Source organism: Oratosquilla oratoria, chromosome 37, assembly GCF_046742065.1.
Source record: "Oratosquilla oratoria isolate Oo_2021 chromosome 37, ASM4674206v1, whole genome shotgun sequence".
NCBI lineage: Eukaryota > Metazoa > Arthropoda > Malacostraca > Stomatopoda > Squillidae > Oratosquilla > Oratosquilla oratoria.
The window spans coordinates 27,906,753-27,932,052 of record NC_134813.1 but is presented as its reverse complement, the minus strand read 5'-3'; the positions used below and the strand labels follow the sequence as shown (position 1 = coordinate 27,932,052).

The following is a 25,300-nucleotide window of genomic DNA, read 5'->3' as shown; positions in this document are numbered from 1 at the left end:
GTTCTGTTATTATGTATTCATGTTAACCCAATAACTCAAGAACCCCAGATAAAGGACATACACCCAACCACGCCAAACACTACAATAGATTCTACCCAACATACTCGTATTGGTATCCTGGTCTCTATGATTTGATACAAAATTCGGTAACAGTCTTTTGTTTTTATACTTTGCAAGAGGGAGGTCTGGACTCTGAATAATAATTATATTTGTGGGCTCGGTTATATATTATGGGATATGGTTTGTGGTACGGTGTAATTGTGTAATAACGTATTGGTGGGGGGGAGATAGTGAGTGTAAATGTCTTCTATGTGTGCTTGATCTATGTGGGTCATGGACGGGGAGGGAAGGAAGTGTTGGGTTTTAAGTAGGAATGGGCGTGGGAAATTGTAATGGCAGAAGTCCGGCATATTGGGAATGCATGTCTTGGAGAGGGTAAGAAGCGTTGACTATCGGATGTCGGAAGTGTATAAGAACATATCATAAGAATAAGAATAAGTGAGTGCAAGAGACAATAGTTACATATTATCTATACAACAAATTCACCCCAACACCACATCACTAATATATAATCACATATAGCATTTATGTCTAATATTTACTCTTTTTTTGTTTTTTCCCAGTATAATTTAATTTTTGTTTTTTGTATTATTTTTATATTAGTTTTTTTTTTTTTGTGTTTTGTTTTTTTTTCTTTTGTCTATTCCATTCGTCGACCACATATTAGTAAACCAATTCTTGCCTATTTCCTTTTTAAATCTAAATTTGTCCAGTTTATAACCATTACTGCGAGTCCTGCCCTGTTGTTTTAGTATTATGACCTTGTTTGAGTCACCCTTGTTAAAGCCTTTGATCCACTTGAACACCTGTATTAGATCACCCCGCACTCTGCATCTTTCGAGAGAATGTAAGTTAAGGTGCCTAAGCCTCTCTTCGTAAGGCAAATTTCTGAGTCCATGTATCATTTTGGTCATTCTTCTCTGTACTGATTCTAGTGAATTGATGTTCATTCTATAGGACGGAGACCAAAACTGTACCGCATAGTCAAGGATGGGTGTAACTATCGCTAGAGAGAGATTGATAATTACCTCTGCACTTCTATTCGTTACCGTCCTAGCAATGAAAACTAATGCTCTGTTTGCTTTATTCCTGGCGCTAATGCACTGTTTTCTGGTTTTAAGGTCCGGACTGTAAGAGGCCAGTAGATAGAGGTAGACAATTGAGTAGATCGAGGGGTAGAAGGACAGGAAGGAAACATTTATAGTCTTTTTAGTAGAATGTTATGATACAATGGCCGACAGGAAAGGCTTAGTCATCCACGCACTTGCTCGCGCCTTGTATAAATAACAAAATGCTGAGTTGCAGGTTGAAGGAGAGTGTCGCCTGGTGTTTTGCAATATTGTTGTTAAACGGAGGTGACTGTTGTAATATCGCTTAGGAAGCAAAAATTGTAAGCGTACAAGCCATTTTCGTTGCGACATAATGCTTACGTGGTGGTATCGTTTGAAACAGTATAACAGCCTCTCTGATTGGAGAAAAAGGTGGAGGAGGAGAGAAATTATTGGCGCAGAGAGGAAAAGTCACGCCCTTAAGGTATGGCACTTGTTTGAGAAGTAAAAGACTATTGGATGAATGAAAGAGTGATGTCAGAACGAAGGTGGCTTGACGTAATGTAGAGGGTTCCCAGTGGGACTCTCGGGGTGTACATCACAAGACCAAGAAGCATCTTTAAGATACACCCTCATTTTATTCATCCCTCAACTTTAAAAAAGGAAAAAAGGTATGGGGCCTTAAAAACCAATTGCGAGAACAACCCTGGAGAATTACGGAAATGGTGACAGCGGAGACGGGGGAGACAGTGGTGAACAGCGAGTGATGAACTGAGTGTTAAACACACCTCCGAAGAGATTATAAGACTGGTGCAAATCAGATGGCCGCGTGAAGTTGTGCAAGATAAGTCTACGGGAGTACACCAAACCACAACCGCAACCACAACCAAGCGTGTGTTGGTTTCAAGGACGAGGTCTGACGGGACGATCGACTACGAGAGGAATGAAGATCACCTTAAAGATCTTCAAAGCAGTGACCGACGAAGCTGACGAACGTGTCGAGGTGAGACGTCGAGGTGAGACGTCGAAGTGACGTACGTAAGCGGGGCAGTCAAGTCAAATTAACTACTGAAGATATAACTACTAGTTCAAATGTGTTGAGGCATGAGGTTCATACCTCAAATATTAATATTTCCAAATTTACTGGGGGAGCAAATACATTAGGGGTAAACAAGTTCCTTAATTTGATAGACACTCTTATTGTGAGTAAAAACATTACTGATGAGAAAAGGAAAATAGAATTTCTAAAAGAGAATATAGACCCTGGGAATAGGAGGGCTAGGTTTATCATTAATTTCCAGCAAATGGAAGATATCAACCAATATGAAGCTTACAATAAATCATTTATCAAACATTTTATGTCCAAATGTGACCAGGATCCTATCAGGTCTTTGGTAAAAATTATCAAAGAAGTTAGAACAAGTGAAACAGACACAGAATACTTAGCTAGATTAGATAGATGGTCAAAAGACATGAATTCTATCTTGAAAGATTCAGACTGGATAGAAAGATCTAGTGACAAAATGAAAATTTCTCAGGTAATAAAATTGATCACATTTGGATTGTTAGCCAAAAATTCTGATGACTTAACGGCAGAAAAGCTGTATAAAGATCTTAAGTCAAATATAAGTTTAGGAGAAGTAGATTATCTTCTTCAAGGGTACAGTGAGACCAGAATAATAAACCCATATGTAATGACCGTGGGCCAACATAGGAACTCTAGAGAGTTTAAGAAAACAGAAGTAGGACATAGACGGAATGTTAGAAGTCCATCCAGGGATGCTAGAATCCTATGTTTTAATTGTAATACCTGGGGACACAAAGCACAAGACTGTTTTTATGGAATTATTTGTAGAAATTGTAAATATGAAGGTCATAATGAGTATATGTGTAGAAATCCACCATTCTGTATGTATCATAATACAATAGGCCATAGAACTCATGAATGTAGACATTTTCGTGTACACCCAGAATTAAGAGGAAAATCCCCAAACACAGAATAAATCAATATTTTAGAGCTCCCATATATATACGGATAGACGGTATTGTGTTAAATATGGGAATAAAAGTAAGGTGAAAGAAACTAACAAACTGATAATTACTATTGGAAGAACTTCTGTAGGATCTCTCATTGCTGGTAGAGTGTTCAATAAGCCTATTAAAATATTTATTGATACAGGATCTGTAGTTAATGTAATTACCAGTAAAGTTTTAAACCAGTTGAAACCAGGAGTGAAAATATTGGAACCAATCCGTTACTTATTGCAAGGAGTAACCGGAAATCAATTAAAAACATTAGGTAAGGTTGAACTAGAAGTTATCTTATATACAAATGAACATTTGCACATTCCAGTGATAGTTGTAGAAGAATCTGTTTTTCCAGGAGACTTATTGATAGGATTTGCAACTATGAGAAAAGAAAACATGGTAATATGTCCTGCTGACTTAGGGATTTTAGTGAAGTCACAGTTAATCCCATTTTTTAATCCACCAGACTTAAGACCAGTGACAGGAATCAATGAATCCCTAGATAAAATTTCTATTTTAGATAACGAGGCCGAGCGGTCTAGACCAAAAGAAATTAAAGCAACTTGTGAACCCAACTCAGATGTTCAGGAAATCCCAGAAATGACTAAATTATCAACTACTAAAGTTTTGCAAATTATAGAAGGTGGTGTAATAAAGTCGACGTTATTGCACTCCAGAGCAATTAACAAGGTGATAGTGTATTTGAAAGGAGTCAATGTAGACTCTGAAATAATTACAGTCCCAGAATCAATCAGATTAAAAGGGTTGAAGTTAGACTCAGGGATTTATAAGTCAAATAAGAACATAGTAGAAATATCAATAATCAACACCATGAATAAAGATATAGTTTTAAGGAAAGGTACACAAATAGGATGTTTTCAGGTGTGTACAAAACCCATTAAGATTTTAAATGAGAGTAGTGAGGAGTTAGAATGACCAATTTCATCAATCTGTTTAGTCCAGGAAGAAATGATTTTAAGAAATAAATACAAAGATAAATTAGAATCAACTAATTGCCCTGAGTTGGATGAAAGTTTAGTTGCTTTGCTTGTGAAACACAATAAAGCAATTGCGTTGCCAGGGGACGCCTTAGGCAAAACAACTGTTTTAAAACATCATATTAAATTAAAACCAGGGACACAGCCTATTTACATACCCGCCTACAGTTACTCACTATAAATTAGCAATAGTAGATAAACTGATCACTGAAATGTTATCACAGGATATCATTGAACATAGTAAAAGTGAGTGGAACTTGCCTTTGATTTTGGTGCCAAAGTCAGATGGAACTATGCGCCCAGTTATTGATTATAGGGAATTGAATAAGCACACCATTCGTGACAGGTTACCATTACCAGTTATCGGTGATATTTTGAGAAGTTTAGGAACTGAAAATAAATATTTTAGCACAATAGATATCAAATAAGCTTTTTGGCAAATAGAGGTAAATGAAGACTCAAGAGAGTTCACAGCATTTTCTACTCCAACGGGACATTATGAGTTCAAGAGAATGCCATTTGGGTTATCTTATAGTCCATTAACTTACATGAGATTAATGAATACTATTCTAGATGGCTTGTTAGGAAACACTGCCAGTGTATTTCTAGATGACATTTTAATAGTTTCTCGGACTGCAGTGGAGCACTTTAAGAAATTATATATTCTCAAGACTAGTAGAAGCAGGATTGATAGTAAAACTTGAAAAATGTAAGTTCTTGCAAGACAGTGTAATCTATTTGGGACATAAGATAGACAGACATGGACTTAGTACTGTGAATTCAAAGATTGAAGCAATTTTAGGAAGGGATACCGGACAGAATGTCAATGAAAGCCAAAATATCAAGATAGGATGTAATGTCAGTGGAAGACAAAAGATCACGATGGGATGTAATTATAGTGGAGGAAAAAATATCATGTACTTTAATGCTCGTAGTATTAGGAACAAATTTCAAGAAATACAGGCGTATGTCAAAAGCGAAAATCCCGATATGATAGGAATAACTGAGACATGGTTAAATGGTACAGAGTTCGAAGCTGAATTTAATATTGCGGGATTTAAACACTTTCATCAGGATAGAAAGCACAAGAAAGGTGGGGGTGTTCTGTTGTACGTTAAAAACAATGTCCATGCTTGTGTTTCAGAGAAAGTGAAACAGGATGCATATGATAGTGTGTGGGTTGAGTTAACCCAAACAAATGGATAAAAAATGAATGTAGGTGTAATATATAGGCCAAAGACATTATCATTAGCAGACGACAAACTGTTATTTCAAGAACTGTCTAGTTTCTGCAACCGGGATTTATTGATAATGGGTGATTTCAATTTTACTGAAATTGATTGGATGACCCTTGAACATGGCCATATAGGTAGTCGCTTGATTGATTTTCTTAGTGACAATTACTTAGTTCAGCATATAAAAGAGCCCACAAGATATGGAAACTTCTTCGATCTATTGATCACTAGCCGCGAAAGCATGGTAACTGATGTAGAAGTCGGTGAAACTGTTGCAAATAGCGATCACAACTTAGTTAGATTCAAACTCCTAATTTTTTTTAGAATAGATACTTGTGTTTCTAATATACCCGATTTCAGTAAAACTCATTTCATAGGAATACGTCAGGAGCTTCAGCTTAGAGATTGTGAAGCAAAATAAAGCGAAAGACCTGTAGATCAGATGTGTGAAATGTTTCAAAATACGCTCACTCAGATGATTCATACTTACATTTTTTTTTTAAGGACAGACGTCCCCCAAATCAGGCTCGCCCAAAGTGGCTCGACAAAGAAACTGAAAAAAGTATTGCTAAAAAGAGGCAGGCTTATAAGAAATATAAGTGCTCGGGTGCATCTATTGACTATGAAAGTTATGTATCAATACAGAGGGATTAAAAAAAAAAAAAAACGAAAACGACAATACGAAATGAATATCGCTAATAAATCCAAAGAGAATCCCAAAGAATTCTATAGTTACATTAGAGATAGAAAAGTTGTTAGGAATCACATTAGTCCACTATTATCTGCTGACGGTCAACTTGAATATTCAAATAAAGGAATGTGTAATATTTTAAACAATTATTTTAGCTCGGTATTCGTAAACGAATCACCTCAAAGTGAAATCCAAACTGAAACCTGTGAAAAGTCTTGGGTAAACTTACTCACTACGGTAAATATAACAAAAGAAAAAATTAAAAGGTGTATAGAGAAACTCAAAGTTAATAAAACAGCAGGGTCTGACGGTTGGCATCCAAGAATCTTAAAGGAAATGAAAAATGAGATTGTTGTTCCATTAGAAATTATTTTCAAGAAATCCATCATATCCGGAGATGTCCCAAAAGAATGGAATCTAGATAACGTTACTCCCATATTCAAAAAAGGTGAAAAAAACTATAGGCCTATAAGTTTGACTTCAATCGTAGAAAAAATGATGGAAACTATCATCAGAGATGCCATCGAACATCATTTAGAAAGTAACTGTTTGATAAATGATAGCCAGCATGGTTCTAGACGGAAACGTTCTTGCGTGACTAACTTACTCGAAGTCTACAACACAGTTATCTCGAATTATGACAAAAGAAATAATATAGATTTAATATATCTAGACTTTGCAAAACCTTTTGATACCGTCCCCCACGAAAGACTACTTACTAAATCAGCTTAACACGGAATAAGTGGTAGCCTATTAAGTTGGACTAGTATTGAGTGAATGATCGAAAACAGAGAGGTGTTTTAAATGGAAAAACTACTAGATGAAAAAATGTTACAAGTGGAGTTCCTAGGGATTCCGTTCTTTGGCCACTTCTATTCATAGTATATATAAATGATATAGACCATTACTAGGTCATTAGGGAGAATAGATACTATACTCCCTATGAATTTGTTTCTTTGACAGTACTTCGATATACTTACGAAGGTATTCGCAGCATTGATAATCAAGATGTGCTAGATAATATGGAAATTATCTAAACTTGCGCAAGAGTTGAAGAGACCTATATTCGTACCAACATTCACATAGGGGGGGGGGGCACACGGTAGCCCAGTGGATACCGCCTTGAACTCATGATCAGGTGGTCATGAGGTCAAGTCCTGAAACCCTCTGTGGACTTACTAAGTTGGTTCTCGACAGCCCTGGCCAGGTTGGTTGGCGATCCAACATCGGCCTAAAACCCACACCAGGTCAGGCCATAGGCCTACACCTGAGGATGGTGAGCTGGTGAGCAAGTGGGCATTACAACGGAGAGTCTAGTCACATTGCCGGGAGCCCCTGATGTTCTATTAACTGATATTGGGTTACATGCTTGCTTGATAAAGGGGCTGTGAAATATTTCAGAGATTAGGTGTATGGTTGCCATATCGGCCTTCGCTCATGGATATGGCGCCTCATTTCCTCCAGTTATTATCTTCTGTCTACGTGAATCAAATCTCCTTTTTATTCTGATCTCTGTTAATTCTTATACACAGCGCCCTCTATGAAGTTCTTCTAAGGAATCTCTCGAGAGACGTATACAAGATCCTACGTGAGCTTTGCAGTGACATAGTGGTTTTCTTAATACAATGATCTTTAATTTTATATTTAAGATCTTCCCCAAAGTGCGTGATCTTACTTTCCTAAACCAGTTGAATTTTCTCCTCCACCGTTTCACCAATCAGATTCTTTGTTTCAAGTCTTTACGGCAATATTGTTTACTTAGAATAATCTCGAGTCTCTGCATAATTCTCACTTAGGTTACAAAGAAATGTCATCTCAACAACATACAAATATACATTCGAGCTCGCGGTCTGTTATTTACAAGCAATATCTTATTACCTACACAAAGCGGAAAAGCGAACTCGGAAAGCTCGCTCGGGCTGTTATTAACAAACAACCTACTTGTAAGATGCAACACCCGTCTTCTACCCCTCTTTCTACCACCTTTTCTACCAGCTTCTTACAGGGTGATATAATATTTTTTACCTGTCTCGCAAATACTTTGGGTATTTATAAACATGCTTTCTTTGTATAGTAATTTTACCAAATTTTTTCTGAATCATATTTTTCACGAAGAAAATAATTTTTTTGTTTCCTTCAGTTCAAATGCAACAATTTGTTCAAGAGGATAATATTCGTTGTCATCATTATCATCTATGGATACATGACATAATTTCATTTTTGGCATAAACATCGCACTTTGTTAAAAAAAAACTCTGTTTTTCTAAATCTTATCATCTGTTTATCATCAAAGCTCGGTATCAGATGTCCTTTCCAAGTTTGTTTTGCCTTTTCTATAGAGGTTTGAACTTTAACCAATTAGGACGCCTTTGTTGTTGTTGTTGATGTTTGTTGCTTACATTTTTTCAACTATTATTCTTGCAAACAAGTTCGTTTTCATCATTAGTTTTATTATCATTTGTATTTTTTTTGTAGTTTCCTCCTCCATTCTTCCAATTATCTGATATTTATTTTTTCATCCCGTGGACCAATTTATTGATCTCTTAATAGATGTCTATTGAGCTGTGAAAGATCCATCATCGTTCGTTGCCAATGAGTGAATTTAATTTCCTTTCCAGTGACCCATTGTTTGAATTTTTTTTTTTATTTCCCCCATAATTTTATTTTCACTATCTGGTGCGTCCTTATGCGTATTACCATAAATATATATAATATGAAATTTATGATATATATATATATAAAATATAATAATATATATATAATAATATATATAAAATAAGATATATAATAATATATATATAGATAATATATATAATATATAATATATAATAATAATATAGAATATATAGTATATAATATATGATATATAAGATATTAATATATAAAATATTAGTATATAATACATAATATATAATATATAATGCATAATATATAATATATGATATATAATATAGAATGTATAACAGATAATATATAATATATAATAAACAATACATCATACATAATACATAATATATAATATATAATATATATAAATATATAATAATATAATATATAAATATATAACTGGAAATAATATAATATTATAATATATAATATATAATGTATAATACATAATATATAATATATGATATACAATATATGATATATAAAATATAAAGTATAATATACTAATATATAATATGTAATAAATGATATATAATATATAATGTATAATGTATAATAAATAATATATAGATATAAAATAATATAATATAATAATAGAATTATATAATAATATACAATATATAATATATAATATATAGGTATATAAATATATAGTATATAATATATATGGTATAATATATAATGTATGATATATAATATATAATATATGATATATAATATAAAATATATAATATATTAAATATATAATATATATTATGTAATAATATAAAATATATAATAATATAGTATATAATATATTATATATAATATATAATATATAATATATAATATATAACATATAATATATAATATATAATATTTAATACTTAATATATAATATATACTATATAATTTATAATATAGGATATATAATATATGATATATGATATATAATATAATATATAACATATAATATATAATAAATAAGATATGATATATAATATATAATATATAATATATAATATATCAATATATAATATATAATATATAATATGTAAACATATGATAAAATATATAATATATAATATATAATACATAATAATATAATAAATGATATATAATATATAATATATAATATACAATATAATAATATATAATATATAATATATAATATATAATATATAATAATCTAATATATAATATATGATATATTTATATAATATACAATAGATAATATCTAACATAATAATAATATAATATATAATGTATAATATATAATGATTTAGTATATAGTATTTAGTATAAAATGTATGATATAGTAATATATGATATATGATATATAATACATGATTATATAATAATTACTATATAATATATTAAATATAATATATAATATATGATATATAATTATATAATATAAAATATATAAATTATAAAAGGTATAATGTATAATGTATAATATATGATATATTAATTATATAATATAAAATATAAAATACATGATATATAATATACAATATGTAATATATAATATAATAATATATGATATATAATATATAATATATAATATACAATGTATAAATATATAATATATAATTGTAATGAAATATGAATATATAATATATCAGATATATATTTTAATAACATAATATATAATAACACATAATGTAATGAATACATATAATATAATATAAAACACGTTCTTCCACTTACTAAAATGTTGTGTTATCAGTAATTGTCAAAGATATATTTTTTATTTTTTCCAGATCATGAGTGTACGCCTTATCATACATTCAAATCATGTGGTTGCTAAGGTCGTTATATCGCCTCGCAACTCGCCGTATATATAGCAGTGGAAACGATTCGAGCATCAGTCTTGGTGGGGTCATCAGACGGACACCATGGCGCGCTTGTTCCTAATCACGATCCTTTCCTTCGCCTTGGCTGCTCGTGCGGGTAGGCTTACAAAACTACTGCTGAATGCTGCTGTTCAAAGCAGAATCCAGCATCGACACTTTTTGTTATGAGCTTAGTTACTCGAAAATATATTCTATGATAGAGGGAAGGTCTAGGGTGCCTTTTAATGTGGTCTCAGTGAACACTTTTTCTCAATACTTTCTTTCAGCCACCTATGAAGGAGTGCGTTGCTCCACAGAGTGCCCCACGTAACTGGCACTCCAAAGCTCAGCTACGCCCCTGGACACACTTATGTTTACCAACAGCATGGGGAGTCCAACCTTCGTTTCGAGAATGTGGAGAACGCAAACACCCGGGTCGAATGGAACTCCAAGGTCGAACTGTCCGATGCTCACGCCCTGCGACGTGGCCATCCACCATCAAGGAGTTCCAGATGAACGGAAAGGACGCGAGCGTCGTGCCAGAGATGGGCAAGGTGTCTGAGCGTCCCCTCATGATGGCCATCATGGACGGGCGAGTGCAGCACGTGTGCGTCGACCCCGAGGACGACACGTGGTCCGTCAACGCCAAGATGAGTGTGGCCTCCTACCTCCAGAACACTCTTCCCTCCTTCTCTGAGGTCAACAAGGAAACCACCATCACAGAGGTAAGGCTAACTACAGCTCTACTCTTCAATTTTTCAGTCAACTACATCGGAGATTGCTCCTCTCCAAGATCTAACAAGATTGTAGCTCTGACCGATCTCATTCTTCTTTCCTCAGAGAGACATCCAGGGTAAGTGCCCCACCAGCTACAACCCTGACTCCCGTCTCCGAAACTGATGTGCAAGTGGTCAAGGAGAAGGACAACAAGAGGTGTGAGGACCGTTTCTACCGTCCCGTCTGAAACGATGAACAACCTACCCTGGCTCAACATGCCTCTTCCTCTCGAGGAATCCAGCTCGACTTGTCAGCAAAACATCCAGAGTGGTCTCTACACCTCCATCGAGTGTACTGACACCAACATCCTCAAACCCATGTACGGCGTCTACAAACACATCAAGGCTGTACAAAAGGCCACCCTTCAGTTCGAGTCCCAGGTAGAGGTGGACCCTGCCCTCCTCACCTTCTCGTCCGACCACCTGGTTAAGAAAGAGCTCAAGTTCGACTTCACCACTCCCCAAGAAGAGGGACACTGTTGTTCCCCAGACTCGACGCGATCACCAAAGACATTTGCGCCAAGGTCGAAAACACTGTCGAGTCTGAGACAGCCGCCCTTGTCTACCATGGAATGACTCTGCCTCCGCCATGCTCCTGATTCTCACGTCAAGGCTATCCTCGACAATATTCGTGCTGGCGCCTACTGCCCCAACTGGCACAAGCTCGAACAGATGTACCTCGACGCCATCGCCTTCCTCAGTGAGTCTGGAGCCGTTCCCGTTATATGTGGAAGAGATTTCGCAAGGAAGGGCCTCCTCAGGAAGAACTGCCCTTTACGCCGCAGCCCTTCACATGATGCCCCGTCCCAATGCCTTCGCCATCAAGTCACTTCGCCCCTCTAGTCACGATGGACCATCCCCCTAAGACCGTCCTTTTGGCAGCTGCTTCCATGGTCAGTACCTACATCCGCCAACACCCTAGATACAGAGAGGAAGGGCTCGTCGATGAGATCATCATGCTGGCCACCAGTAAGCTTGCCGAGACATGCCACGGAGCTACACCCCGAGGAACGCGAACATGCCAAACTCCTCCTTAAGGCACTTGGTAACGTAGGATACATCCCCGAACCTGTATCTTCCACAATCAAGCAATGCATCAATGATGTCAGTGTTGAAACTTCGGTTCGCGTCGTGGCCGCCCAGGCCTATAGGAAAGTGCCCTGCAACTTATGGGTAAGTTCCAAAACAATGGCTTTCTTCACACATTATTTACTTATTTTAATCCAGTTATGAAAGAGGAAGACTTACACTCAGCTTTACCCACCTTTTCTAGTACCCACGTGAGTTGTTTGCACCACTACTATGACAAGAAGGAAGAAACCGAAATACGATCAGCAGCCTACCTTAATGCAATCCGCTGTATTGACGATATGACTGAGATGAGACACATCATCGACTCTGCAATCAAGGAAACCAACATTCAGGGTACGTTATATCAGATTTCAGGGTTACATGCATAAATTTTATGAAATGGTGTTCTTTGGCAATTCTAGGTTCACTTTTCTTATCCACAAATAGGACACTATATCTTCTTGTTGTGTCCTTCAGTCATTTATCCACGCTGTTGAGGAACTTGCTTCCTGAACCCGGCCGACGTAGTACTTGTACCCGTATGTACATACATACGTATATATATATATATATATATATATATATATATATATATATATATATATATATATACATACATATCCAAAGTAGACCACTTGCATGTACATATATATATACATGTACATATCCATATACATATAAAATATACATATATATATACATATACATATACATATACATGTATATGTATATATATATATATATATGCATATAATTGCATATACACGAATATATATATAGTTATACATAAGCGTACATCTATACAATGTGTATGTAGACTATATATGTATGTATGTACAACATTTATGTATACATGTATGTGTAAATGAGTGTAAAACATATCGAGTTAACATGAAAATTGTATTATATTTTTTTTTACAGTGCGCAGTTTGGTGCTCACTCATCTGAAGAATCTTCAGGAAACAGATTCTCCTAACAAGGACCACCTCCGTTACCTCCTCTCCAGTACTGTCCTCCCCGGTGACTACAGTGAAGACATCAGAAAGTTTTCGAGAAACACGGAACTCTCTTATTTCTTCCGAACTCTTGGTCTGGGAGCCGAAATCGACTCCAATCTCGTCTATTCCCGCAAGTCGGTCCTTCCACGCTCCCTTAACTTTCAACGTCACGGTCGACACACTTGGAAACATGATGAAACTTGGCGGAAGTAGGTGCCAGGGTTGAGGGCTTCAACTCACTTGTGGATGATGTATTTGGTCCCAAAGGATATCTGAAGTCTACTCCCTTCAACCATATCATCGGAGACATTTCGAACTTTGTTCAAGGCAGAGGATTCAAAATTGCTGATTATTTGATGGAAACATTCAGGTCTAAGAGGAGCGTCGAATTCCCAGCTGTCGAAACTTTCCTGGAAACCAACGTGCGCTCTCGCAAACACGAAGACAAACAGCCCCATGTTGACCTGTACCTCCGTCTCTTTGGTCAGGAAGTCTCTTTCGCCTCTCTGAACTCTGAACTCAAAAACATCGACGTGGATATGATTATTAGTGATTTATTCGCCTTCTTGGACCAAGCTATGTCCAAGACTCAGATAAAGACGGCCAGGACTCTTCCTTTCGATTTGGACTACACCATTCCTACCATGCAAGGAATCCCACTTCACTTGGACCTGGGTGGAGCAGCAGTTCTTAGTCTGGACGTGGATGCTGAGGTCGACGTAAAGAATATAATTTCCAGTGACAACCCACAGGCCTTCATAGAACTTGTACCAGGCTTAGATGTAGAGCTCGACGGCTTCGTTGGATTCAAGTCTGTACTCAAACATGGCATCAAGATGAAGAACAATCTCCACATCTCCCATGGTGGAAAGATCAGGATCGATCTCAAGAAGGGAGAAGCCCTATCTATCAAGTGGGACCTCCCCGAAAAGTGGGACATCATTTCATTCAAGAGTCAAACTTATATGCTCAATGAAAAGATCCAAGTACTAAACGAAAACCCAGAGCATAAAATCCTTCCTGAAGGTATCAACGATGTTCGTCTTGTGGAAAAGAATGAGTGCACCGATTTCTTTGAAAACCCACTCGGTCTTCGGTTCTGCTATATCCTCAATCTCCCCGATCCTCTTCATAGCAATTCCATGCCATTTGGCAAACCACTTGAATTCAGTCTTACTGCAGAAAAAGCCGAAGCTTCGATGGAAGGCTACGCAATTACGGCAACCTTGACCAACGAAGTTGAGAACAAAGCTATCGACTTCGTCGTAGATACTCCTGGATCTTCCATCCCTCGTGAATGTAAGGCCAAGATATCCTATACGAAGCAAGACAACTCTCATATTGCACTTGTTTCCATCACTTCCCACACTCTTGGAGTATTCTGCTCAGACCACCTTTGTCAACGATGCTGAGAACAAGGCCCTGGAAATGTTGTGGAAGTACAAGCTAATAAATATGGCCGACGAATACGCCCACGCTTTCAAGACTGACCTCCAGATCAAAAGAACGGATAATCACAAGAAGCTGGGTCTCATTCTTTACTACAGCCCCAGTTGGACCTTCCAGCCTGAGTCGCAAATATTCGAAGCGTCTTGGCTTACTGCTACTCAAGACAAATTAACTAATATCGATGTCACAGTCAGAACCAACAACATCTTGAGGGATTTCATTCAAATTGATATTGAAGGTAGGCTGATTTGATTCTAAATTTCTATGAATATGATACAAAATAATCCATTTATACAAATGGAGTCACAGTCACATCTTTTCTGTTTTCTTTGCAGCCGGTATAGATGTGCGATTCTCTTATCTCCTTCACATACCGAGCATAGACAACATTCGCAAATGGGAAGTAGATATTGAAGTATTAGCCTGGAAACTACACGAACACATCAGAACTATAGAAGAGTCTGAAGACAGTGCCCAATGGTCCACCAAGTGTAGCCTAATGAAGGGAGAACGCACGTATATTGGTATTGAAACTATTACTAAGAAGAGCGGTACTTTCCCCATGAACTTCAACATTGATATGGATACCACAGGTGAGGCTATTGTATGGTAAACTGGTAGACTACTCTATTGCCTTGCTGAAGGTGAAAGTACATTCCGAGAAGTAGAAAGTCATCATGACATTCCTTCAATTTTTTTTTCATAGTTATCCTGGGTGAGGTCGAACTGCGATCACTTAATAAGGTGCAACATGGTGGAACAGAAATGAAAGTCACTTGGGATCTTGAAAATAGAAAGACCACTGAGCAAATCATTTATATTTTGGCATCATTCATGAAGAATGAGGCTGAGAAGTTATCCTACGAAACCAAACTACAGGTAAAGCATTTTCATATTAACGATTATGCAAATATATGTCTACAAATCTTTTGAATTTGTTTAGAGGTGCTAGGGAATATTTGACCAAAATGTCGATAACAGCTGTAATTCATGAACTAGAATATGACGTTATTTCCTAAATGTGATCGAGTTTCCATTTTTTTTTCTCTCTTAGTTCCACATACCCAAACTAACTGAACGTTTGGATATTGTTGGACATATCGATCCCGTTGAGGAGTCCAAGTACGACGTCGTGACCACTTTTATGCACAATGACCAAGTTGTATACGAAGTCAAGGGCCCTGTCACGCTGATCCTGAATAACAAGAAGTGGCTTCAGGAGATGGAGCTTGAAATCACAGGGTTCAGCGAGGGACCTCATAAATTGACAACTGTTATGGAAAATTCAAACAAACTTAAAAAAATGGTCGTCGATTTGAGGGACCCCACCGGCATTCTTCTCAACTCCATGGTTGATAGGACACTCATTTCTGAGGAGGAGAGTGACATAAAAACTAGCTTTGCATTCTTCTTGCTAACAGACACCAAGGCAGATTTCCATCTATCTAAGGATACGATTCATATCAATTTTAACAGTGTCATGTTCCCACAAGAAAGCTACCGACAAAGGATTAAAGGTTTCATAGATCAAGACTTTAGGGGTAAAGTTATTAAATCTGACCTTCTTTGGGATGCCGAAAATGATGAGTCAAAGAAGATCAGCATCGAGACTAATTACGACTTCCCTGAAGGCGGTCCTCTCACTATGCAGTAAGTTGATTAAAAGTGCAGGTTTGATGATCATCTTAAAGACCACCTTTCTTGTGCAATATAATCAAGAGCAAAAGTAGTTTTCCCTTAATGTCTTCTCTCCATCTGTTTCTCTTTACAGTGGCGGTGTTGTTTGGAGAGGCGAACCCCATCAGTACAACCTGAAGGTGCAACTAGCTTCACCTCTTCGTATATTTGAAGGCCATAATGAAGTTGATTTGGTTTGGACCACACCTGCCCAGCAAACTTTGAATATCCGAGCTCTCCTCGACAAGCACACTCATTCTAACGACAAATCATCTATGGGAACTCTCATTCACTTCAAGACAGCGCATGACAACATCTACGAATGGAAAGGAGAATATAATCTTGAGTACTTGCATGAACCTATGAACTACAAACTGGATGCCGGTCTCACACTGAAGTCACCTGAGATTGAAGAAATTGTTTCCGCAATCCATGCGTATCACAAAAAGACTGAAAACGAAAGAGAAGTCCTTTTCAAGGTATGCAACTCTGCATGTTCTAGACCTCGTCGAATGTAATTTCCTTCTCTAATTACTTGTGTATAAGTCCCCATCTAATACCCCTCTTATTTCTTTCTTGCACAGGCTGATATCTCTAAGAGCAAACTGACGGAGCCCATAGTGGCCGACATCTTGAGCAAATTTACGGAAAACTCTTTCGAGGCCAAAATTACTTTCGACTACGCAGGTAAGATTAGTAGTATCGAGTCCAAGAAGAAGGAAGACGGTTCCATGCGTCTTGAAATGGTTAAGAACGACGAAACGTACTTCAACATAAGGATTTCCCAGCCTGAACCTCTTGCATGGAACGTGCAAATCGAGACACCTTCCCGCACTCTGGAGGCCTTGACCAGATTGGATTCGACCAAGCCATCAGTCCAACTCTGGACCAACAAGGAAAAGAGTGAAGACAAATTTGAAGTTTCCGGTAATGTGGTGACCAAAGAAGTTCGAGGCACACAAGGAACACGAATTGAAGGTAAAGTCAGCTACCCTGGCCTGTCCAAGGATATCCTGGTTTCTGCTGAGTATGGATTCTCCCCACTGGCCGTAGTAGGCTCTCTCGAGCTGGACATCTTCCAGATTCATGATGATATGATCGTCCTGACTCTGCAGGGGACCAAGAAATCAGAAGGAAGCTACAAAACCGAAGTATCCGTATCTGCAAAGGTAAGCTCATCATACAAGTGAAACTCTTAGTTTTTTTTGTTTTGTTTTTTGTTTTTTGAAAAATAAAATTCAGTATAACTTTCACCCGTAATTACTAATGTATGTTCTTTTCCTATCAATTCAGGCTCTGAAGTTCAGCCCTACAATAGTTCTTGACACTGCACTGACACCCTCGACAAAAGGCATTGAACTACACTATACATATGATCCCGCAGTACCACGAAAATCCATTGCCCTGAAGTACGAAAGAGTCGTCCCAGAAGAAGGTATTCTATCGGCCAAACTGAAAACACCTTCCATTGACATGGAAATTTCCACCAACCTACGATCCGAAGAGACAAATCACTGTCATGGACTCAACCTTGACACACATTATGTCCTGCAGTCTCAGGAATACGAAATCAAGAGCCACCTCTGTTATCCCGCTCATGCAGAAATTGTGGCTTTCAAGAAAGGCGACGAAAATAATAAAAAGTACTTCTTGAACGCCGGATGGAGGAGTCCTGGCAAAATTGAATTGGACCTTAAGGTCGAAAAACCCTGGGAGAATCAACTCGACAGGTTTGCTAATGTCGTTGGTATCAAGGCCGAGCTAACGTCCCCCATTACTCTGGATCTGGAAGGTCATTATCACCACGAAGAAGTAGAAGAAAACATGGTTTGTATCTACGTGCTCCGATAATAGTATCTTTTGATGATATGTAGAAATTTATTCTATATTGTCCTATTTATCTGACCATCTTACTCTCTTATTGCAGAAGGAGATTATGGAAACGATTAAAACTCAAGTAGAAACTTTCATTCAGTGGTGGCAATCCATTTATCATCAACTGGAAGAAGATGCTGCAAGCCAAAGTGTAGAATTGCCTATTGTTGAAGCGGACAAGGTTTTGCTTTATTTCCGCGACGAATTTTTGCACATTTATGAGGACCTTCGTAAGGATGAAGTGATTCCCGACTTTTATCACGTTTTCCAAGTTTTAATCAACGAATTACACACAATCATAACTCAGTCTCACGAGGCTTACCATTATGCCAGCGAGGTCATAACTCAAATCTACACCGAATATGCGGAATTTATGTCCAAAATCTCAAAAGCTTACCAATCTGAAATAATGGAAACCCTTGTGCAAACCAGAACGGGTGAGTATAAGAATGTGCAACAACTCTTAGTGAATGCTTGCAAATGTCTCTTTAAGATAATCGATCTCGGTAAAATGCTTAAAATCACGATTTTCTTTTCCCAGTTTCTAATTCAACTGAAGGACCTGTACGAGAAAAACCAACTGACCCCAGAGACCATGATGAAGACTCTTATAGGCACCTCCCTATGGGAGAAGATCGAGGAGTTAGCGAAAAGATTGCAGGAGGAATATCCACAAGAATACCAAGCTATCGTCGATGTGTGGAATGTCGTCAACGGTGAATATAACCCAGTCGATAAAATGAACAACATCAAGACTTTGTATCCCAAGGAATGGGAAACTGTCATCGACATCCTGGTTCATGTTATACAAGACATCAAAATTGATGCTAACAAAGTATACAGAAGGCTTATGCAGAGACCATTAATCCGCAAGTTCATCGAGTCGTTCCTTCACAGCTTTGGATTCGTAAGTGTTACTTCACTGGTTCTAAAATTTTTGGAGTAACGAGATTAAATGTGAACACTGTATTTGTTTTAAGCGTGTATATTGATTTTCATTTTGTAAGCTCAACTCTCATTCTCTTCCAGGAAAACATCCCTCAAGCAGAAGAAGTGCTTCGTTTCCTGTACCAACTTCTCGAGGAAACTCTTCAACTCAACTATAGCAAGAAGGAAGGAAGACTTCACTTGGTTCTTCCTCTCAACCGTCCTGTGTATTCTTTAACAACGGTCCCCTACGGAGTTTCTCCTAGACTTCCTGTATGGAAGAACTTGATTGGCCTCTTCCAAACCTTGATTCCTATGCAGTACAAGTTCTTCAATGCCCTCACATCTTCTCCTGCAATATACTATGGAGATGGGAAAATGTACACCTTCGATGGAATGATGCTGAAACTGCCCGTGACCCCATGTCAATATATCCTGACTACTGATGGCTACGATCATGTTACTGTCAGAGTCTTGCCTGAGAACAAGTACGAATTTGGAATCACTGTCGACAATGGGCGGCACAAGATTATCATCGACAGCGAGTACAAGGTTTACTTCGACGATCAGGAGCAAACAGAAGAAAGAGCGTCAATCGACTCCTACGCCACTGTTTCGCAACATACCGACGAGGTGACTGCAAGAGGAAGAAGCCTTTACCTGATCGTGTCCAAATCCTCGCCAACCTTCCAGCTCTATGCCAGCGCTGAGCTTCTGGGTCGCCTGGAAGGTCTAATGGGTACTTTGAACAACTTCCAGGGTGACGACATGATGATGTCCAACGGCGAACTTGCACCCGATGCCCCTACTTTCCTCAAGAGCTGGCAAGTGGACTCATGTTAACCCTTTTGCTTCACACCTATGATGGAAGTCAGTAATGATCAGCGTTAAATATCATACACAAAAAGATACCTTGCCATTTAAATTATTAATCAATAGGCGAAATAGAAAATATATAAATGTACATAAAAACTAAAACCAGCAAATAAAAAAACGAATAAATACTTTGTATATAATCCTTTTAGCCTAATGTCGTGCATGCCGAAAGGTTTCTTATAAGCTGATTGTTGAGAAGAAGTGTATTTTGGTCACTGAGACGATACATTGAGAGCACAATTGCCAGATATATAAATATATTTCATACCGGAAATAATCTTAATATACTTTCATAGACGTGATTCAGTCTGATACTACTTTACCATTCTTAAGCATTTTTGACGGCCTTAGATTTATTTTCTATATAGTAAATACGTAGTAGATTTTTCAACAAAGCACACTATCATCCTTCATTAACATCCACGTTAGTCAATTTGATTATAATATTCATATCTCTAGAATCTTACCTCCATCTTTGGCTTTAGAATACAATAAATGCAATAAAGTTGTACTACAACTACATAAGAACATAAGAATGAAGGAGACTGCAAGAGACAATAAGGCCTACACTAGGCAGCTCCATATCCATCACCACCTATCATCCCCATCAATAAAGCTGTCTAACCGCTTCTTAAAACAACTAATAGTTTCAGCGCTTACTACATGGTTACTAAGTTTATTCCATTCGTTGACTACCCTATTAGTAAACCAATTCTTGCCTATTTCCTTCTTAGATATAAATTTGTCCATTTTAAATCCATTACTGCGAGTCCTGCCCTGTTGTTTTATTATTATGACTTTGTTTGCGTCACCCTTATTAAAGCCTTTGATCCACATGAACACCTCTATTAGATCACCCCACACTCTGCGTCTTTCCAGAGAGTGTAGGTTAAGGTGCCAAAGCCTCTTTCGTAAGGCAAATTTCTGAGTCCATGTATCATTTTGGTCATTGTTTTCTGTACTGATTCTAGTGAATTGATGTCCATTATATAGGACGGAGACCAAAACTGTACCGCATAGTCAAGGATGGGTCTAACTATCTCTAGATAGAGTTTAATAGTTACTTCTGCACTCCTGTTCGTTACCGTCCTAGCAATGAAACCTAATGCTTTGTTTTCTTTACTCCTGGCGCTAATGCACTGTTTCCTGGTTGTAAGGTCCGGACTCACTAGCACTTCCAAGTCTCTCTCGTGTTCAGTTTTCTCTAAAAGAACATAACATAAGAACATAAGAATGAAGGAGACTGCAAGAGACAATAAGGCCTTAGCTCCATATTCATCACCACCTGTCATCCCCATCAAAAAATTGTCTAATCGTTTCTTAAAACAACTGATAGTTTCAGCGCTTACTACATGGTTACTAAGTCTATTCCATTCGTCGACCACCCTATTAGTAAACCAATTCTTACCTATTTCCTTTTTAAATCTAAATTTGTCCAGTTTATAACCATTACTGCGCGTCCTGCCCTGTTGTTTTAGTATTATGACCTTGTTTGAGTCACCCTTGTTAAAGCCTTTGATCCACTTGAACACCTCTATTAGATCACCCCGCACTCTGCGTCTTTCGAGAGAATATATAAGTTAAGGTGCCTAAGCCTCTCTTCGTAAGGCAAATTTTTGAGTCCATGTATCATTTTGGTCATTCTTCTCTGTACTGATTCTAGTGAATTGATGTCCATTCTATAGGACGAAGACCAAAACTGTACCGCATAGTCAAGGATGGGTCTAACTATCGCTAGAGAGGGTTTAATAATTACCTCTGCATTTCTATTCGTTACCGTCCTAACAATGAAAACTAATGCTCTGTTTTGCTTTATTCATGGCGCTAATGCACTGTTTTATGGTTTTAAGGTCCGGACTGTAAGAGGCCGGTAGATAGAATGTAGACAATTGAGTAGATCGAGGGGTAGAAGGACAGGAAGGAAACATTTCTTTCGGCCGACGTGCCCGTGCCGTCCCGTCCCGTACCGTCCGTTCCCGGCCGCGGACGGGCTAGGTAATGTTAGCCGATTGCTGTTTTCTGTCCAGGATGGCAGGAGGTAAGGTGCCCACTTCTTGCGGCCGACGTACGCCGGACGCGGACAGTGGCGGAACACACCTTCGGACGGGCTTAGTGATGTCGGCCGACTGCTGTTGTCTGTCCACAATGTCCGGGGGTGGGGTGCCCACTTCTTTCGGCCTACGTGCCACGGCCCGACCCGTACCGTCCCGTCCCGTCCCGGCCGAAAACGGACTAACGGATGTCGGCCAAGTGCTGCTGTCCGTCCACGGTGGCCGGGGGTGGGGTGCCCACTTCTTTCGGCCGACGTGCCCTGGCCGAGGATCGTGGCGGAACACACCGCAGACGGGCTAATTGATGTCGGACGACTGGTGTTTTCTATCCACGGTGTCCGGGGTGGGGTGACTACTTCTTTCGGCCAACGTGCCCCGGCCATTCCCATCCCGTCCCGTCACTGCCTCGGACGGGCTAAGTTATGTCGGGCGACTGCTGTTGTCTGTCCACGGTGGCCGGGGTTGGGTGCCTACTTCTTTCGGGCGACGTGCCCCGGCCGCGGACCGTGGCGGAGCACCCCTTCGGACGGCCTGAGTGATGTCGGCCGACGGCTGTTCTTTGTCCACGGTGTCCCGGGGTTGGGTGCCCACTTCTTTCGGCCGACATACCCGGGCCGTGGACCGTGGCGGAGCACCTCTCTGACGGGCTAATTGATGTCAGCCGACTGCTGTTGTCTGTCCACGGTTGCCGGGGTTGGGGAGCCCACTTCTTTAATGCCGACGTGCCCCGGCCGCAGACAGTGGCGGAGCACACCGCGGATAGGCTAAGTGATGTCGGCCGACTGCTGTCGTCTGTCCACCATGGCCGGGGGTCGGGTACCCACTTCTTTCGGCCTACGTCACCCGTCTGCGGACCGTGGCGGACCACCCCTTTGGATGTGCTGAGTGATGTCGGTCGACTGCTGTTGTCTGTGCACGGTGTCCAGGGGTGGGGTGCCCACTTCTTTCGGTCGACATGCCCCGGACGCGGACGGTGGCGGAGGACACCACGGACGGGCTATGTGATGTCGGCCGACTACTGTTGTCTGTCCCACGGTGTCCAGGGGTGGGGTGCTCACTTCTTTCGGCCGACGTGCCCCGGCCGCAGACCGTGGTGGAGCACAGCGCGGACGGCTAAATGATGTCGACCGGGGGTGGGGCAGGGAAAAAAATACTTTTTTTTCAGAGCCATTTTTATTCTTTTTTTTTTTTTAATTTGACCAGAGCCATTTTTTTTAATTACCAGAGCCATTTAGATACTTCCAGAGCTATGTTTTTGCAGGTTCGATTTCCTTCAAACTATTGGAAGTCTAACTCATTACTCATGTCGGAGCGAGTTTGCATATGGTGGGGTGATGTTGGCCGACTGCTGTTGTCTGTCCACGGTGTCCGAGGGTGGGGTGCCCACTTCTTTCGGCCGATGTGCCCCGGCCGCGGACCGTGGCGGAGCACACCTTCGTACTGGTAAGTGATGTCGACCGACTGGTTTTGTCTGTACACGGTGTCCGAGGGTGGGGTGCCCACTTCTTTCGGCCGACGTGCCCCGGCCCGGCCCGTCCCGTCCCGCCCGTTCCCGGCCGCCGACGGGCTAGGTGATGTTGGCCGACTGTTGTTGTTTGTCCACGTTGGCCGGAGATAGGGTGCCCACTTCCAACTTCCTTCGGTCGACGTGCCCCGGCCGCGGACATTGGCGGAGCACACCTTCGGACGGGCTAAGTGGTGTCAGCCGACTGCTGTTGTGTATCCACAGTGTCCGGGTGTGGGGTGCCCACTTCTTTCGGCCGACGTGCCACGGCCCGGCCCGGACGGTCCCGTCCCGTCCCGGCCGAAAACGGACTAACGGATGTCGGCCGACTGCTGTTGTCCGTCCACTGTGGCTGGGGGTGGGGTGGCCACTTCTTTCGGCCGACGTGCCACGGCCGTGGATCGTGGCGGAGCACACCGCAGACGGGCTAAGTGATGTCGGACGACTGGTGTTTTCTATCCACGGTGTCCGGGGGTGGGGTGCCCACTTCTTTCGGCCGACGTGCCCCGGCAAGGCCCGTCTCGTCCCTTCATGGCCGCGGACGGGCTCATTTATGTCGGCTGACTGCTGTTGTCTGTCCACGGTGGCCGGGGCTGGGGTGCAAACTTCTTTCGGGCGACGTGCCCCGGCCACGGACCGTGGCGCAGCACCACTTCGGACGACCCGAGTGATGTCGGCCGACGGCTGTTTTCTGTCCGCGGTGTCCGGGGGTGGGGTGCCCACTTCTTTTGGCCGACATGCCCCGACCGCAGACCGTGGCTGAGCACCCCTCGGATGGACTAATTGATGTCAGCCGACTGATGTTGTCTGTCCACGGTTGCCGGGGGTGCGATACTCACTTCTTTAATGCCGACGTGCCCCTGGATAGGGACGGGACCACGTAACGGACACAGTTGGGTGCACATTTCTTTCGGCCGACGTGCCACGGCACGGCCATGCCCGTCCCGTCCCGTCTCGTTTGTCCACGGTGGCTAGGGGTGGGGTGCCCACTTCTTTCGACCGACGTGACCCGTCCGCGGACCGTGGCGGTGCACCCTTTTTGATGGGCTGAGTGATGCCGGCCGACCGCTGTTGTATGTCCACGGTGTCAGGGGGTGGAGTGCCCACTTCTTTCGGCCGACATGCTCCGGCCGCGGAACGTGGCGTAGCACCCCGCGGACGGCTAAGTGATGTCGACCGACTGCTGTTGTCTGTCCACGGTGGCCAGGAGTGGGGTGCCTACTTCTTTTGGCTAACGTGCCCCAGTCGCAGACAGTGGCGGAGTACACAGCGGACGGGCTAAGTGATTTCGGCCGAGTGCTGTTGTCTATCCACGGTGTCCGGGGGGTGGAGTGCCCACTTCTTTCGGCCGACATGCCCCGGCCGCGAACTTTGGCGGAGCACAACGCGGACGGGGTAAGTGTTGTCGGCCGAGTGCTGTTGTCTGTCCACGGTGGCCAGGGGTGGGGTGCCCACTTCTTTCGGTCGACGTGGCACGGCCGTGGACCGTGGCGGAGCACCCCTTCGGATTGGCTAAATGATGTCGGCCGACTGCTGTGGTCTGTCCACGGT

At 40.6% G+C, this 25,300-nt stretch overlaps 1 pseudogene; it reads left to right on the top strand.

Annotated features, from left to right (window-relative positions):
- The window catches only part of LOC143019378 (vitellogenin-like), a 31,659-nt pseudogene extending 11,345 nt beyond the window's left edge, over positions 1 to 20,314 (top strand).
- Positions 20,315 to 25,300: the final 4,986 nt, after the last annotated feature.